This window comes from Eschrichtius robustus, chromosome 9 (genome assembly GCF_028021215.1).
Source record: "Eschrichtius robustus isolate mEscRob2 chromosome 9, mEscRob2.pri, whole genome shotgun sequence".
Taxonomy (NCBI): domain Eukaryota; kingdom Metazoa; phylum Chordata; class Mammalia; order Artiodactyla; family Eschrichtiidae; genus Eschrichtius; species Eschrichtius robustus.
The window spans coordinates 63,912,285-63,928,797 of record NC_090832.1 but is presented as its reverse complement, the minus strand read 5'-3'; the positions used below and the strand labels follow the sequence as shown (position 1 = coordinate 63,928,797).

The window sequence follows — 16,513 nt, the reverse complement described above, 5'->3', positions numbered from 1 at the left end:
TTCAAAGGATAAATTGCTCCTTAGAGTCTTAGGAATTATAATTGCCTCTTAGAAGTTTCATATATAGGTTACACTGAAAGTTACACCCAGAACTGGCCAACAACTGAATTTTAATTTATTAGCAACATACTGGCTATGCTATTGAAATTAAATTTAATGCTTTGAAAAAACTGACTATAGATATAAATAAAATTTTATGCAAAGTAGACAAATTGAGCAATATGTTTTGATAATGTAGGTGCAAACTTGAAGGCTAAATTCAATATAAACATACACAAATTAATAAACTTCTTTGTCAAGGACGACAATGTTTTGTCAACACAAGGACATATGTTCTAGCTATGTATTGAGGAAATGGACGAAACCTGATTCTAGCTAATTGGATATACCATTATGTAGACGTGGCATAACACTCATCTCAGTAGGGTTAATTTTGCAATATTTAATTATTTTACTCTGAATAATTTTTACTGAAAAATTATAAGTACATTTTGTATACAAGACTGAATTCTGCATAAGATACAGCACTTCAGGAGCAATTCCTCTTGAAAGGGACACAGATGTAACTAAACGTAATATTCAAGGAAAGGGAAATACTACAAAAGAGGTGCAAGCGACATATAAAAAGTAGTCAGAGAAAGATACGATTCACTCCACCAGGAGCATTAGGAATTTCTATGAAGAGATGTCAAATAAACGTAGCAGTATTTCAGTGAGTAGAGGTTAGCAGAGGAACTTGAGAATATAAAGAGAGGAAATAAACGTGGAATAGTGGTTGGTTATCAGGTGCTAGAGACTGTGGTTATATGCGTTACGTACACTGTCATTTAATCGCTACAAAAATTGAGGTGAACAGCAATATCTACAATTTAAGTGCTGAGTTACAACACATAACTATCTTTGAGTCATGCCAGAGCCCATTCTTTTAACAATCAAAGCAATCTATCTTTCTGGACAGAAGAAAGCAATATTTCTGGATCTTATGCTGATAGACTAGCTTTGAGCATCATTTCAGAGCTGGCCAGTCTTTGTATCAAGCTAGGTCTGCAACCATATATGCAAATCCATTTTAATTTTTTCACTTTTATCTGGATATTTGACATCATATTTGTGACTTTAGGGCATTCTTTATCAACTTATGAACTTAGTGACTTTTCACCAATTAGAAGGGAATAAAAGTAAATTTTCTGGAGAAGAAAACCCAATTCAATACAATGAAATGTTTCTAGTTCAAAATCTCTCCCATGTGTTTATGCCATAAGGGCTCTGTATGGCATATTTAGCTTGTATTGGAGTCTGGAAAATAAGAGGGGGAACACCAGAAATTATTTTAAAATACCCCCCCAAAAAGAGATAACAATTGATTTAAATAAGAATACTTAAACCTGATCCTATGATTTCAGTAGAAATAGTAGAAAAGTCTCTAGTGCCCATTTGTCTTATGGAATCTCTAATTTTTAGCACTACTGTGAAATAATGATTGTCCTTTCCATAGGGAATTAACAGAGCATCTTAAATGTTTCTTTTTACCCAATGTCAATTTGTAAACCATATTGTAAAATATTTTAAAGATTTGTAAAAAAGTAAAAGGAGATGCAATTTTAAAGCACATGGTGGGATAAGAATATTCTAATTTTCTCCTCACTGCTATAAATATTACATTTCCTCAGGCGGTGCATAAAGAACTCTGTTTCAACTCCAGTGATTTTTGAAGGTAACCAATTCAGTTTCTAACTAGATATATGACCTTGGAAAATAATTCGAACTCTCAGATACTCAGTCCTTTCATATGTAAACTGCTAAGATTGAAATATATGTTCCTTAAGGCCCAATCAAATTTAACATTCTGCTGGAAGTAGATGTTGTCTTGAATTACTGCTGTCATAGACTGGAAGGAAAGATGCACAGCTATGGTAGACTGATTAGAGTATGACTAGTTCAGTAGGAAGACATAAAACTTGAAACCAAATGTACATGTATTGCAATTATTTTCTGGAAACTGGAAACCATATTTAATGTGTTGTTTTCCTTTAATGAGCCAAAAATCAAGAAAATTTATGGACCTATTTATCAACCTTTCTAAAAGGCAAATAAAATATGTTTTTTTCTATTTCCTCATTTTATTGCCTTTCTTTTTTCATACTCCGTATGATCAGAATCATAGAATAGTCTCAAAGTCTCAAACAGTATAATTTAATGTAAATTATGTTGGTTATATACATAAATACATTTATATTTCTCTATATTGAAATCATTTTATTGTTCACTTATTTATTTTTTATTCTTTGTTATATATATAAAACTTTTGTTACTTGCATTCCTTCCTATCTAATATTTGTAATTCATTCTATTATTACTACAGTTAAAAGAAACTATGTTTTGGAGGGGGTCAACTCTATGGTGTTGGATGGCAACTAGACTTCTGGTGGTGATGACTTTGTATTTCAATCAAATGTCAAATTATAATGCTATACACCTGAAACTCATATAATGAAAAAAAAAGCAGCTATGATTTAAATTACATAAACATTTTATTGAACACTATCCATTAGAAAACACATAGTCAATAATCACTGCTAATTTTATTTATTTTATACACATACATACACACACACACACACACACATATATGTAAGGCGCTATGCAATCATTGAAAACTATATAGCCTGCCTGATGGCAATATTCATCAAAACACTAGGAAATAAGTTGCAAGGTACTATGTGGAAACACCTCCTGGAGTGGGATTTCACTTCACAGTCAGTCATGAATCACCTTGGTGACCCTCCTTTTCCCTCAACTATATGTCCTACTCTCAATGGTCTCCACTATGAATAGACTGTTTGCTTTGCCATTTCTTTTTTTTTTCTTCCTAATTTTATTTTATTGAAGTATAGTGGACTTACAGTGTTGTGTTAGTTTCTGGTAGACAGCACAGTGATTCAGATATAGATATATATATATATATGTATGTATATATGTATATATTCTTTTCAGATTCTTTTCCATTATAGGTTATTTCAAAATATTGACTATAGTTCCCTGTGCTATACAGTAGGACATTGTTGTTTATCTATTTTATACAGAGTAGTGTGTATCTGCTAATTCCAAACTCCTAATTTATCCTCTCCACCCCCTTTTCCCTTAGGTAACCATAAGTTTGTTTTCTATGTCTGTGAGTCTGTTTCTGTTTTGTAAATAAGTTCATTTGTACTATTTTTTAGATTCTACATGTAAGTAATATCATATGATATTTGCCTTTCTCTGTCTGACTTCACTTAGTATGATAATCTCTAGGGTCTCCCATATTGATGCAAAAGACAGTATTTCATTCTTTTTGATGGCTGAGTAATATTCCATTGGGTATATGTTTATATGGTGGTCTGATGTGTCACTGCAGACACACACCCTGAGCGTGAGCCATCAGAGCATGGATGGAGGAGCAGCGTTTGCAAGTCCATCTGTCTGGCTTCACTCCTTGTGGATGGGCTGTGTCCCCGCTGGGAACACAGGCCACTCCCACAGCTCCAGGAGCACAAGTTCACACCCAGCAGTTGGTGTGCGAGATATAGATATATATATATATAGATATATATAGATATATATCTATATCTATATATATCTATATATATATATATCACATCTTCTTTATCCATTCATCTGTTTGATGGACACTTAGGTTGTTTCCATGTTTTGGCTATTGTGAATAGTGCTGCTATGAACATTTGGGTGCATGGTATCTTTTCAAATTGGAGCCTTATTCTTTTCTGGATATATGCCCAGGAATGGTATTGCTGGATCATATAGTAACTCTATTTTTGTTTTTTTAAGGAACCTCCATACTGTTCTCTATAGTGGCTGCACCAATTTACATTCCCACCAATGGTATAGGAGGGTTTCTTTTTCTTCACACCGTTTCCAGCATTTATTATTTATAGACTTTTTGATGTCCATTCTGACAGGTGTGAGGTGATACCTCATTGTAGTTTTTGATTTGCATTTCTCTAATAATTAGCTATGTTGAGCATCTTTCCTGTGCCTGTTGGCTATCTGTATGTCTTCTCTGGAGAAATGTGTCTTTTGCTCATTTTTTGTTTGGGTTGTTTGTGGGTTTTTTTGATATTGGGCTGTATGAGTTATTTGTATATTTTGGAAATTAATCCCTTATCTGTTGCATCATTTGCAAATATTTTCTCCCATTCTGTAGGTTGTCTTTTCATTTTGTTAATGGTTTCCTTTGCTATTCATAAGCTTTTCGACTTAATTAGGTCCCATTTGTTTATTTTGCTTTTGTTTCCATTTTTCTAGGAGACAGATCCAAAGAAATGTTGCTGCGATTTATGTCAAATAGTGTTCTGCCTATGTTTTCCTCTAGGAGTTTTATAGAATCCAGGGTTGCATATAGGTCTTTAATCCATTTTGAGTTTATTTTTGTATATGGTGTCAGAGAATGTTCTAATTTTATTCTTTTACATGTAGCTGTCCAAGTTTTCCCAGCCCCACTTTTCTCCAGTATATATTTTTTGTCTCCTTTGTCATAGATTAATTAACCATAAATGAGTGGGTTAATTTCTGGGCTTTCTATCCTGTTCCATTGATCTATGTGTCTGCCTTTGTGCCAGTATCATACTGTTTTGATTACTGTAGCTTTGTAGTATAGTCTGAAGTCAGGGTGTGTGCTTCTTCCAGTTCTGTTCTTCTTTAACAAGATTGTTTTGGCTATTTGGGGTCTTTTGTGTTTCTAAACAAATTTAAAAATTATTCGTTCTAGTTCTGTGAAAAATGCTGTTGATAATTTGATAGGGATTGCATTAAATGTATAGACTGCTTTCAGTAGTATGGTCATTTTAACAATACTGATTCTTCCAATCCAAGAACATGATATATCTTTCCATCTGTTTGTGTCATCTCCAATTTCTTTCATCAGCATCTTAAAGTTTTCCAAGTACAGGTCTTTTGCCTCTTTTTTAAAAAAAATAAATACATTTATTTATTTATTTTTGTCTGCATTGGGTCTTCGTTGCTGTGCACACACTTTCTCTAGTTGTGGCGAGTGGGGGCTACTCTTCATTGCGGTGCGTGGGCTTCTCATTGTGGTGGCTTCTCTTGTTTTGGAGCACGGGCTCTAGGCACGTGGGCTTCAGTAGCTGTGGCACGTGGGCTCAGTAGTTGTGGCTCGCAGGCTCTAGAGCTCAGGCTCAGTAGTTGTGGTGCACGGGCTTAGTTGCTCCACAGCATGAGGGATCTTCCTGGACCAGGGCTCGAACCTGTGTCCTCTGCATTGGCAGGTGGATTCTTAACCACTGTGCCACCAGGGAAGTCCCTCATTTGTCTCTTTAGTTAGGTTTATTCCTAGGTATTTTATTCTTTTTGATGCAATGGTAAATAAGATTGTTTCCTTAATTTCTCTTTCTGATAATTTGTTGTTAGGGTATAGGACTGTAATAGATTTCTGTATATTAATTTTGTATACTGCAACTTTACTTAATTCATTGATGAGCTCTAGTAGTTTTCTGGTGGCATATTTAGGATTTTCTATGCATAGTATCATGTTATCTGCAAACAGTGACAGTTTTACTTCTTCCTTTCCGATTTGGTTTCCTTTTATTTGTTTTCCTTCTCTGATTGCTGTGCTAGGGCTTCCCGAAAGTATGTTGAGTAAAAGTGGCAAGAGTGAGCATCCTTGTCATATTCCTCACCTTAGAGGGAATACTTTCATGTTTTCACCATTGTGTATTATGTTACCTGTGGGTTTGTCATATATGGCCTTTATTACGTTGAAGCAGGTTCCCTGTGCCCGCTTTCTGAAGTGTTTTCCCAAATCCTAAGCTTTGCCCATTGGATTTGACCATGGACTATTTTCTCTCAGCTCTAGCAATGTGTCTGATTCTGCTAGGTTACTTCTAATCACATGGCCTCCTGTGCGCATGCAAAGCAAACCACATGATATTCACCTAAAAGGACAACATGAAATCATCTTCTTAATTTGATGGTTTAGAACTCAAACACCAAATAAGATTGACCATAGTATTTTTTTAAAAGTATCTAACTTAGAGGATTTTACTTTATCTTTAAAGTACAAATGTCTCAAAAATCTCTAAGCTATATTATCTTTACCTCTCATATTTGTGCATGTTCAAGGAAATAATATTTCTTCAAACTCTAATGAATTTTGTAAGAACTATAAATGAATTATACTCAAGCACGTACTTACATGTATGAATATTCAAATAAATTACTGAATAAACCAATGAGGTATTGGATATATATAGTTTTGGGCCTTTTCTTTCTACCCTGTTTTTAAACTCTGAATTTTTCTATATATTGCATTTTGTAAAATTTCTTTAGATTTCTTTGTTTACCAATGTTCTCATCTACTGTATCCAATATTCTAATAAATCCATATGTGTTTTATATCAATAATTCATTTTCTGTTTGGAATTTCCTTTTATATTTTATTATATATATATATTTTTATATAACTCCTTTTTAATTCGGCATGTGTGTGTATGATTTTGGGTTTGGGTTCCTATTCTTTCACTTTGTTTTTTGTTTTTTTTCTTTTATATTTGTAATCCTTTAAACATATTCATTATGTATTATCTTTCAGATTACTGTATTATCTCTTAGACTTGGGGTTGTGATACTCTTATTTGGTTAATCTACTATCTCTATCTTTTGATGAATTGCTTCTTTATATAGTTTTACATCTTTGTTGTTGAACTCATACTCAGTGGGAGACTATATTTTATGGGATTCCAACATATTCCTAAAATGAGGAAGTATCTTTAGACTGTGATTTTGCCCTTGTTTCTGCCCAAGGGATTTTACTTATTTTTGTAATATTATCTCACCTCCTAGATTCCAGCACCACATGAGCTATGGAAAATCTGTCCATATATCCATGCATGATGTAGACATGGTGTTTCTATTATTTAGTGGAGGCATTTTTCCTATTCACAGCTCCATACAGAGCCAAGCTTTCCTAAGTAAGAATACAGATTACAGTTTTTCTTTGTTTATGTAGCTGTGTGAATTCAGTTGATCTCTAGACTTTTTGAAGAAGTTGCAACTCCAATCTCTAGCTTCTAAAGCCTTTATCTGAATACAGTATTTCTCTGGGCATCTAGAGCACTAATTCACACAATGATTGCTTAGATCATTACTTCCTTCTGTCAAGAACTGTGAAAGATTAGAGATTTTATCCTACTTTCAAGCTATCAAGTCAGCCTGCCACAGTTTCGCAGATGCTAGCAGAAGACATGAGACTCCTAGATGAGAGGTGAAGGATAGCTTATTGTTCACAACAATAGCAGTAAACAGAGTATTAGTATTTTCTTGTGCTGGTTTACCAAGCTTCAAATCCAACAGGAAAATGCAGAGGGCCAGGTGAAACTTGAACACTCAGTGGATATATTTAGGAGAGGGACCATGAGTTTAAGGATCCTGGATCTTTTATGTCTGACTTTTTCTCAAAAGGCACTATCTTTATTTTCCAATCTGTAACCAAATCTGCATTTTGCTGCAGAGAGAAACATCATCTCTAAATTCCAAGTCTGTTTGCCACATAGATTCCTTCAAAAGATAGGAACAAAATGACAGTGTCTCTCTCACAAGACCTGCCCTAATGTGAGAAACCCATAGAGAATGTCTTCCAATACTTTGTTTCTAGACCCTAGAAATTTACCCTTAATTTTTTGGGGGGGCGTTCTAAGTATTCTATCATTTTGCAGTTAAATTATAACCAGTATGTCAACATATTTGAAATAGGGAGAGAATAGTCTGTCTTGCATGTTTTCTCACATAATTACTTCTCCATTTAAAAACTTTAGGCTCAAAATTGTTTTCCTGATCACTTCGAATTTATTCTAGTCTCTTCTGCCATTGATTTTTACAAGAAAAAGAAATCTGAGATTTTAATGTTCCTAATTTATAAGTAAGCTGCTTTGTCTCCCTTTGGTATATTTTAAGATTATTCTCTTTGATTGTAGATATTATGCATTTTCACTCCAATTTTCTTCAATGTTCTAGTTACATCAATATACTAGTTACAACTAAAATGTTAAACTTGTTCTTGGAGTATTTCATTTCATTTTTGATCCCTAGATAGACGTTAATAAAACCAAATTATCAATCATTTCACTTCTATGTGTTCTAAACACGTTATATAAATCAACTTCATTAGTTACTCATTTGGAAAAAAAACAACTATGCCTATATATTCCACAGGTACCAATAAACCTCTCCAGAAACTGAGCACAGTTGAATTATTTGTGTTCATCTATTTAATATGATTTATTCCCTGATATCATTCCTATAGTTTGGGTCACTGTCACCAAAAAGAGTTTTAACCCTGTTTTAGAGTGCAGTCTCTTTGTATCTTTATAATTGTGATCACAGTCTCTTTGTATCTTTATAATTGTGATCATTAACAGGTATTTATGCTGTGATAAGTAATGGGTTGGGTGCTGTTGGACTTCAGGCAGAGTGACTGCACTTCAGAGATAAAATTCTACTCTACAGCTTTAATTGGACTTTAGCAAAATGTGTATGTGTGTATTAGACATTTTAATAAAGTATATAAATGCAGATTTAATATATTCATGAACATACAAAATTTAAGAAACCTCAATGTTCATGAAGATGTAATCGGGATATAATGGGAATCATGAGTTTAATTCTTAATTTCCTAAACTTTCTAAAAATGCTTCATTCCAGACCTGCCAATAGCCTCTGAATATGACTATGAGTAGGGTTTAGTTTCAAAGAAAAAGTAAACATATTAAGGACATTTTGATGTAAGTTGTACTTTTCAACTTTTTCAAAAGGAGAATTCCATGGCATTCTTTCACTTAGTTATAAAATTTACATAAATAATGGCTTACTCTAAATTGCTGTTGGTAATAACTTTACTTTTCATTTTTCTTCATGCTAATATTTAGCCATGTGGAGGATTTTTCTCTGTATTGCCATCAGACAGCATTAAGCTCTTTTTGGTGTTGTTACCTTTCTATTAAGCCAATTTTTCTTGTACCAGACTGGTACTGATAAAAGTGAACTTCCCTCAGTTGAGCAGGTTCAACTTACTTTAAGACCCACCCTATTTCTATGAGACTAACTGGATTTACCTATCTGTTTCCCTTGTGACCTCTCTTTCTCCATCCTACTAAATGTAATAATGATTTTATCACACTATTAAGCCTTGATAAAATAGATTTCCCTCTCCTTCTTATTCTGCTGATTTAACATCTGAAACTATTCAGGATTTTCCTTTATTATAATTTTCTTAATAGAAAATATAAAGATGTTGAAGGTGTTTTCATCTAATTGAGCCCCCAAATAAACAAAGGGGTCAAAGTAGAGGTAAGGAGTGTATGGAAATAACCTTATTTCTCCGGTTATCTTTATGAAGCTCCGTCAAATTGTCTTTACTATTTTCTATTTTCTCTAGATATCATCTAATATTCCTTTTTTCCTTTATGAGAATCACATTTTGATCAAAACAAGGTATAATATACATACAAATGAGTATACATTTCACAGAGAGGTTAAATTTCTGTTAGCACTTACAAGTAACACTCAATTCAACACATTTATATAGTGATTGAGTACAAATGTTAAGCTTTATTTTTAGAGCTGAATAGCATTCCATTGTCTGGATGCACCACAGTTTATTCATTCATTCACTACTGAAGGACATCTTGGTTGCTTCCAAGTTTTGGCAATTATAAATAAAGCTGTTATAAACATTCATGCACAGGTTTTTGTATGGACGTACGTTTTCAGCTTATTTGGGTAAATACCAAGGAGCACAACTGCTGCACAGTATAGTAAGAATATTTTTAGTTTTGTAAAAAACTATCTTCGAAACTGGTTGTGACATTTTGTACTCCCAACAATGAATGAGAGTTCCTGTTGCCCAGATCCTCATTAGCATTTGGTGTTGTCGGTGTTTTAGATTGTGGTTATTCTAAAAAGTGTGTAGTGGCAGCTCATTGTTATTTTGATTTTTAATTCCCGAATGCCATATGATGCTGAACATCTTTTCATATGCTTATTTGCCTTTGATGAGGTATCTGTTCAGATTTTTTTCCCATTTTTTAATTGCATTTTTCACTTTGAGTTTTAAGAGTACTTTGTATATTTTGGATAACAGTCCTTTATTAGATATGTCTTTTGAAACCATTTTTTTTTTTCCCAGTCTTTGGCTTGTCTTCTCATTTTCTTGACAGTATCCTTGCAGAGCAGAAGTTTTTGATTTTAATGAAGTCCAAATTATCATTTGTTTCTTTCAAGGATTGTCTCTTTGGTGTTGTCTCTAAAAATTAACTGCCAAAGCCAAGGTCATCTGGTTTTCTCTGATGTTATTTTCTAAGAGTTTTATAGTTCTGCCTTTTATATTTTGGTCTATGATCCATTTTGAGTTAATTTTTGTGAAAAGTGTGACGTCTATGTCTAGAATTATTTTTTCCCCTTATATATAAAGACTTATTTTTTAGAGCAGTTTTTGGTTCACATCAAAATTGAGAGGAAGGGACAGAGAGCTCCCATTTACCCACTGCCCCTACACATGTGTAGCTTCTCCCATTATCAACATCCCCCACCAGAGTGGTATATTTGTTGCAGTTGATGAATCTGTATTGACAAAATCATAATCACCCAAGACCACAGTTTACATTAGGGTTCACTCTTGGTATTGCACTTTCTGTAGGTTTGGACAAATCTATAAAGACAGGTATCCATCATTATGGTATCATACAGAGTATTTTCACAGCCCTGTACTCTGCCTATTCATCCCCCACCTTCACCCCAACCAACTCCTGGCAACTACTGACCCTTTTACTATTTTTGTAGTTTTGCCTTTTCCAGAATGTCATATAGTTAGAATCATACAGTATGTAGCCTTTTCAAATTGGCTTTTTTAACTTAGTAATATTTATTTATAAATTCTTTTTTTTTACAAAAGGATGTTCAGTTGTTCCAGCGCCATTTGTTTAAAAAACTATCCTTTCTCCATTGAATAGTCTTTGCCCCTTTGTCAAAGATCAGCTGACTATATATTGTGTGGGTCTATTTTTGGGCTCTATGTTATGTTCCATTGATCTATCTATTATTTCCCCCATTTAATTTTATTTTGTTTTCTAGAAGATTATTTTTATAAAGTATCATTTATATTATCAATTTCTAGAATAGTAATATTCTAACATTAATACATTCATGGAATGCATTTAATGTACACATTTTCAGTTTGGATTTCTTCACCCAGAACTTAAATAAAGGCATTGAATAATTAAGCACTAAAATAAATTTTTATTGCACACGTCTTTATTTTAGACATTTAAGAATTAAGAATTGTGTTTTTTGCAATAAGAAGTCCAAATGATGACAATTGTAGCTTAGCTTTAGCTCTACAAGATAAAAATTGTGTCATTAAACTGATGCAGATTGGTTATCTATTTAGAAAAAAACAAATTATTTTTGCCTTGTACCTTATTATAAAATAAATTTCAGATAGAATAAATATAACAAATGAAGCCAGAAAATAGCTTTTAAAAAGTATAGGAAAGTATGTGTCTGGTCTCAAGCTGGGGAAGGTCTTACTAAGTATTCCAGCAAAGGAAAGGTTGATGGATTTGGCTATATAAAAATTTAATTAACCTGAAGTGAAAAAAAAAGATATCATAAACAAATGTCAAATGTTTGCCATATATGTAAATCAAAGGCTTTATATTCTTATCCTATAAAAGTTTTAAGAATCAATAAGCAAAAGATAAATACTCTATTAGAAAAGTAAAAGGGAGACCCATGCAAGGAACATAAGACGTTCTAATGGCCAATAAACCTATGGAAAAAGGGCTTAATCACAAAAAAATGCATATTAAAACAATAATAAAATACCTCATTTTCCTTTTCACATTGGAATTTTTTTATTTTAATACCAAGTGTTGGCAAGATTGCATAGAAGCAAGTTAATGAAAGGAGCTGATATTCATTGAGGATTAACTTTGAGCCAGGAAATCTCACATATGTCTGGTAGGATTGCACATTGTTACCAAACTAAAAACAAAAACCAACCAACCAACAAAAAACTATACTTTATAATTATTTCATCCTTTATATTGTTTTTTAAAGTTAACAGTTGTTCTTTTTTTTTTTTTTTTTTAAGAATGTGCTTACATTTTTTTGACTTCTAGATCTAAGGTTTTTTGATTAAGGCATGAACAGTATGTATGGTATATCATACATTTGTCCTAAAGTTCATTAATTTAACTTTTACTTTGTAAGATAATAACTTTAAATTTTATATCTACACTGCTATTTGTTTGGTTCATCTGTTAGCAGAACAGAATAGGACAATGAAGAACTCATCAGGTTTCTATATTTTCCCTAATGTTTACTGCCTTAGTTAAGTCACTTTTGTGCTTTCTTCCAATGTAAATAATTACACTTTTTGCAATTGCCCAAACTTGTGCCAAAAGTTTTGTAGTTAAAGCAAATAGAGCATTATGATATAATCACATCATCAAAATTGAGACAAAGTTGTTTAAGACAAAAATAGAAAGCTGTAACCTGAAACTTGCAAAATATTTTTCTAAAAGAAACAAGAAAATGCACAGCAAACAGTGAAGACACATTTACTGTAAATTCCAGTGGGGGCCCATATTTTCTGTTTTCAGTAAGAAAGCATTGCTAATCAGTCCCAACACAGTTTTTAGTACAAAGGTTAATTTCTGTCTGAGAACCTAAATATGCCTAAGTCATGACCAACAGTATATTCAAAACTTACATCATACCAGGAAGGGTTTTATCCTGGTTGGAACACTTTGGAACATTGTTAAAATTGCTTCTATTAAGAAAAGCATAGGAACAACACAATTATGACTATGAATTATGTATGCACACAAGTATATGTTTTGTCTTCTTCCACAGAAACTTTGAGGAGAGACATTTATCATTATTAAACTATTATTTGTTGAGCAGGGATTATGTGTGTAGCACTGTTCTGGGTGCTTGGAAACATCACTGAAAACATAGATAAAAATATGTCGTGTTGACTTCAAATTACAGCAAAGGAATAAAGACTCTATATAGCACATTATATAGCATATTAGAAGGTGATGAGTAATGTGGAAATAAGAAAAAAAAGGGTTGAAAAGATAAGGGCTGGGATGGGAGTGAAGAGAGGTTTTAAATGTAAATAAGATAGTCAGGAGTTGAAAAAGTAATATATGAACAAATACTTTAAAAAGGTGAAGAAGTTAGCCATGGGATAACAGGAGGAAGAACACTTACAGGAAGAAAAAACAGTCAGTGCATTGGCTGAAAGGATGAAGTATGCCAGGCATGCAGATCCACTTTAGGATCAGCATGGGATGCAGTGTGGCTGGAGAAGATTGAATGGAGAGGAGGGTAGTAAGGAGTCAGGTCAGAGAAGTAATGAGGATGGGAGGGTTTGGCTCTTGCTGGGCTAGATAGCCCCTTTAAGGACTCCACTGGAGCCTGGTATCAACCATAGAAATATGGAGAAGGCATTAGATTCTGGATATGTTTTTAAGGCAGAGCTAACATTTTCTGGTGGATTGGAACTGGGGTGTGAGAGAGAGAAGTGTTGAGGATAACCTCCTCTTTGCTCTGGAGAGAGACATTCATTTTGTTTTTCAAGGCTGTTCACTACATAAACATTTTTGACAAGATAGTTTGGAAGAAAAGGCAGGCAGGGCCTTGCTCTCAAGATGTGCAAAAATGTGAGACCCATGGAGAATTGCCTGCCATTGACCAATTTTTCCATCACGCAAGTTCCTTTGTTTGGCAAAACAGTGCTGCCGTACGCTTTGCCGTACACGTTGCCTAAGTCAGAAACTTAACAGTCATTTCTAAGCCCTTCATTTTGCTGGGAGTATTGCAACAAAGATATGCCTTCTTCCTGCTGTAGCTGACCATGAAAAATCCTTGCACCCATATTGGGACCTTGAGTGAAACCAGCCTTAGGATTAAGCCAGTTCTGATGAAGACAGGACAGAGAAATGCAAAGTAACTGGACTTAAAGACAGTGTTCAAAAACTCTTTCAATGCTCACCTGTGCCCACAGCAATCTTTAAACATTTTATTTCTTATATTGTTTGTGGATTTGAGTTGGATTTTCAGTTACTTACAGCAAAAATGTACTCTTTCCATTCTTTAAGATAAAACTAGACTTCTCCCTGTAATATTTTCCTAATCGTTAAAAGGTATTTTCATCGATTTTTTCACGTAATTATTGTTTTTAGCATTTAAAAACTTTGACCTACTTGCTTTCCAATTTTCCGAAAATTTAGTGTTTTTAGATTACCTTTCAATTTTTTATAAATTCCATAAGAATGTCATAATGCATTCAGCATTTCTTTTTGTACGTAGAAAGTATATCTCTGCTCCAGAATGGTATGAGAGCATACCATACTGAATGATAATAACATTCGGTAATCATAGATATGCTTTTTCCAATAATACTAGTATTTAAAAATAAAATCTGGAGGAGCGACATTACCAAACCGGCAGAGTAGGAGACCTCAGTCTCCATGCCCCCTGAAGATCAACAACTAGATAGCTATCCACAAAAAAAAGCAGAACTTAGATTGCTCAGGAGCACATGTATGAAACTTCAGGAAACACAGTAGAACAAAAAAACCTGCGAAGAACCACACAAAAAGGGAAGAAAGAATGGTTTTCTTCTGCCTGCATCATCCCACCACAGAGGCAGGCACTGCTCAGCACTAAGAGGGAAAACCTCACCTAGAAAGACTTCCCTCTCTGGGAAAGGGAGAAGGGAGTGAGTGACCAGCTTCCTCAGCCATTTGGGGCACAACATGAAGGACCTTGCTTTGGTTTCACCCCATCCAGAGACTGGCAAAGCTGAGAGTATCTAGATGGCCAGGAACAAGGAAGAAGAACAGGGGCTACGGGTATTAGCCACACGGTGGGAATGACCATGGTTCCCAGCGACCTGCTCCGCAGAGGGCCCCAGAAGCTTTCACTACTGAAGAAACCAATGGCCAGCACAGCTACCATAGACCCCCTACAGAGCTGACCATTTTTTGCCTCACAGATACTCAGTTTGCAGACGCCAGCCACCTGAGTCCCTCCCTGCTCTTTCTCCTTCCTACCCTGCCAGAGCCAGGATTTGCACAGGCATCCAGCCCCTGCCTTTGCGGCTGCATGAGTGCAAGACAGCCTAGACCTGGGTGGCTGACCCCTACTGCTGTGTGAGCCTTGGGGGCTAGACCCTGTGCACCTTCACACGGCAGTTCTGATGCCTGTGACTGCGTCCCTATGTGCATGCCGGTGGTGAGATCCGGTGACCATGAAATGCACACTCAGATCAGGCCCTATAGCCTCCCATTGGCCTGCACCATCAGGCTCACCTACAGCTATGTCCACCAGCTCTGCACCTGTACACCTCTAGCCCAAGTCACTTCACTAGCCTCCACTCCCATGAACTCACCCATAGGAAGACCCTGCAGTGGCAAGAGTACAGCTGAGTGCTGAAAGCTAAGGTCCCCACAGCTGCTTGTGAACCCAGCTCTAGACCTGTCTCCTGTAGCTGGCCTGCTCTGCTGGCCTTGCTTGCAACCAGACCCTCTTGACTGTGTACCTGCATCCCACTGGCCCAACTTCCCTCAGCAGCCTTCACTGCCATGCTCACGTCCGTGGCAAGACCCTGCAGCCACAGGAGTGCATGCTGACCCCAGAACCCCTGCAGTTGCCAGAGTGGCTGCAATTGGCCCTGGTTTTGCTGCTGGCCCTGGCCCCCCGCCAAAACGTGTGTATTTGCAACCTGCCCCAGGCCAGTGTGTGCGCATCACTCCAGCTACCACCACTACCTGCCACTGGACCTGGAGGCACTGCTGAGAACCCCAACAAGCAACACTTGTAGCTACTGCTGAACACGCACAGCCCTCACCAAAGACTACACAGGTTTTGATGCTGCAGAGTCCAGTGATCTGAGCCAAAGAGATACAGCCCCACCATCCCAGAGCTACTGTGTGCCCTACACCAGCTCCCTATGCGACTAGGCTCACGGTCACAGTGTGCTCCAGTGCCACCACCTGAAGGTGAAGTTCTTTCCTTGCCTGAAGTCAGTCCGTCAAATCTAAAAGAGGTGCCTGCTTCTTCAAATGTGCAGACACCTTCTCAAGACTGCAGGGATCAGAAAGAATCAGGGAAACAGGGTACCACTGAAGGAACTGACCTCAAAGAAATAGAGATACATGAATTGCCTGACAGAGAATTTGAAATAATTGTTCTGAAGATGCTCAGAGAGCTACAGGAGAACCCAAATATACAGCACATTAAAAGGATCATAAACCATCATCAAGTAGGATTTATCCCTGGGATACAAGAATGATTCAAATCAATAAATGTGAAACAAGATACTAATAGAATGAAAAACAAAAGTCATATGATTATCTCAATAGATGAAGAAAAAGCATTTGACAAAACTAAAGGTTTTTGGTTTTTGTTTTGGGGGGTGCGGTAAGGG

At 35.6% G+C, this 16,513-nt stretch overlaps 1 pseudogene; it reads right to left on the bottom strand.

Moving 5' to 3' along the window:
- LOC137769146 (nuclear receptor coactivator 7 pseudogene) overlaps positions 1 to 15,670 on the bottom strand; it is a 49,054-nt pseudogene extending 33,384 nt beyond the window's left edge.
- Between the last annotated feature and the right edge of the window lie 843 nt (positions 15,671 to 16,513).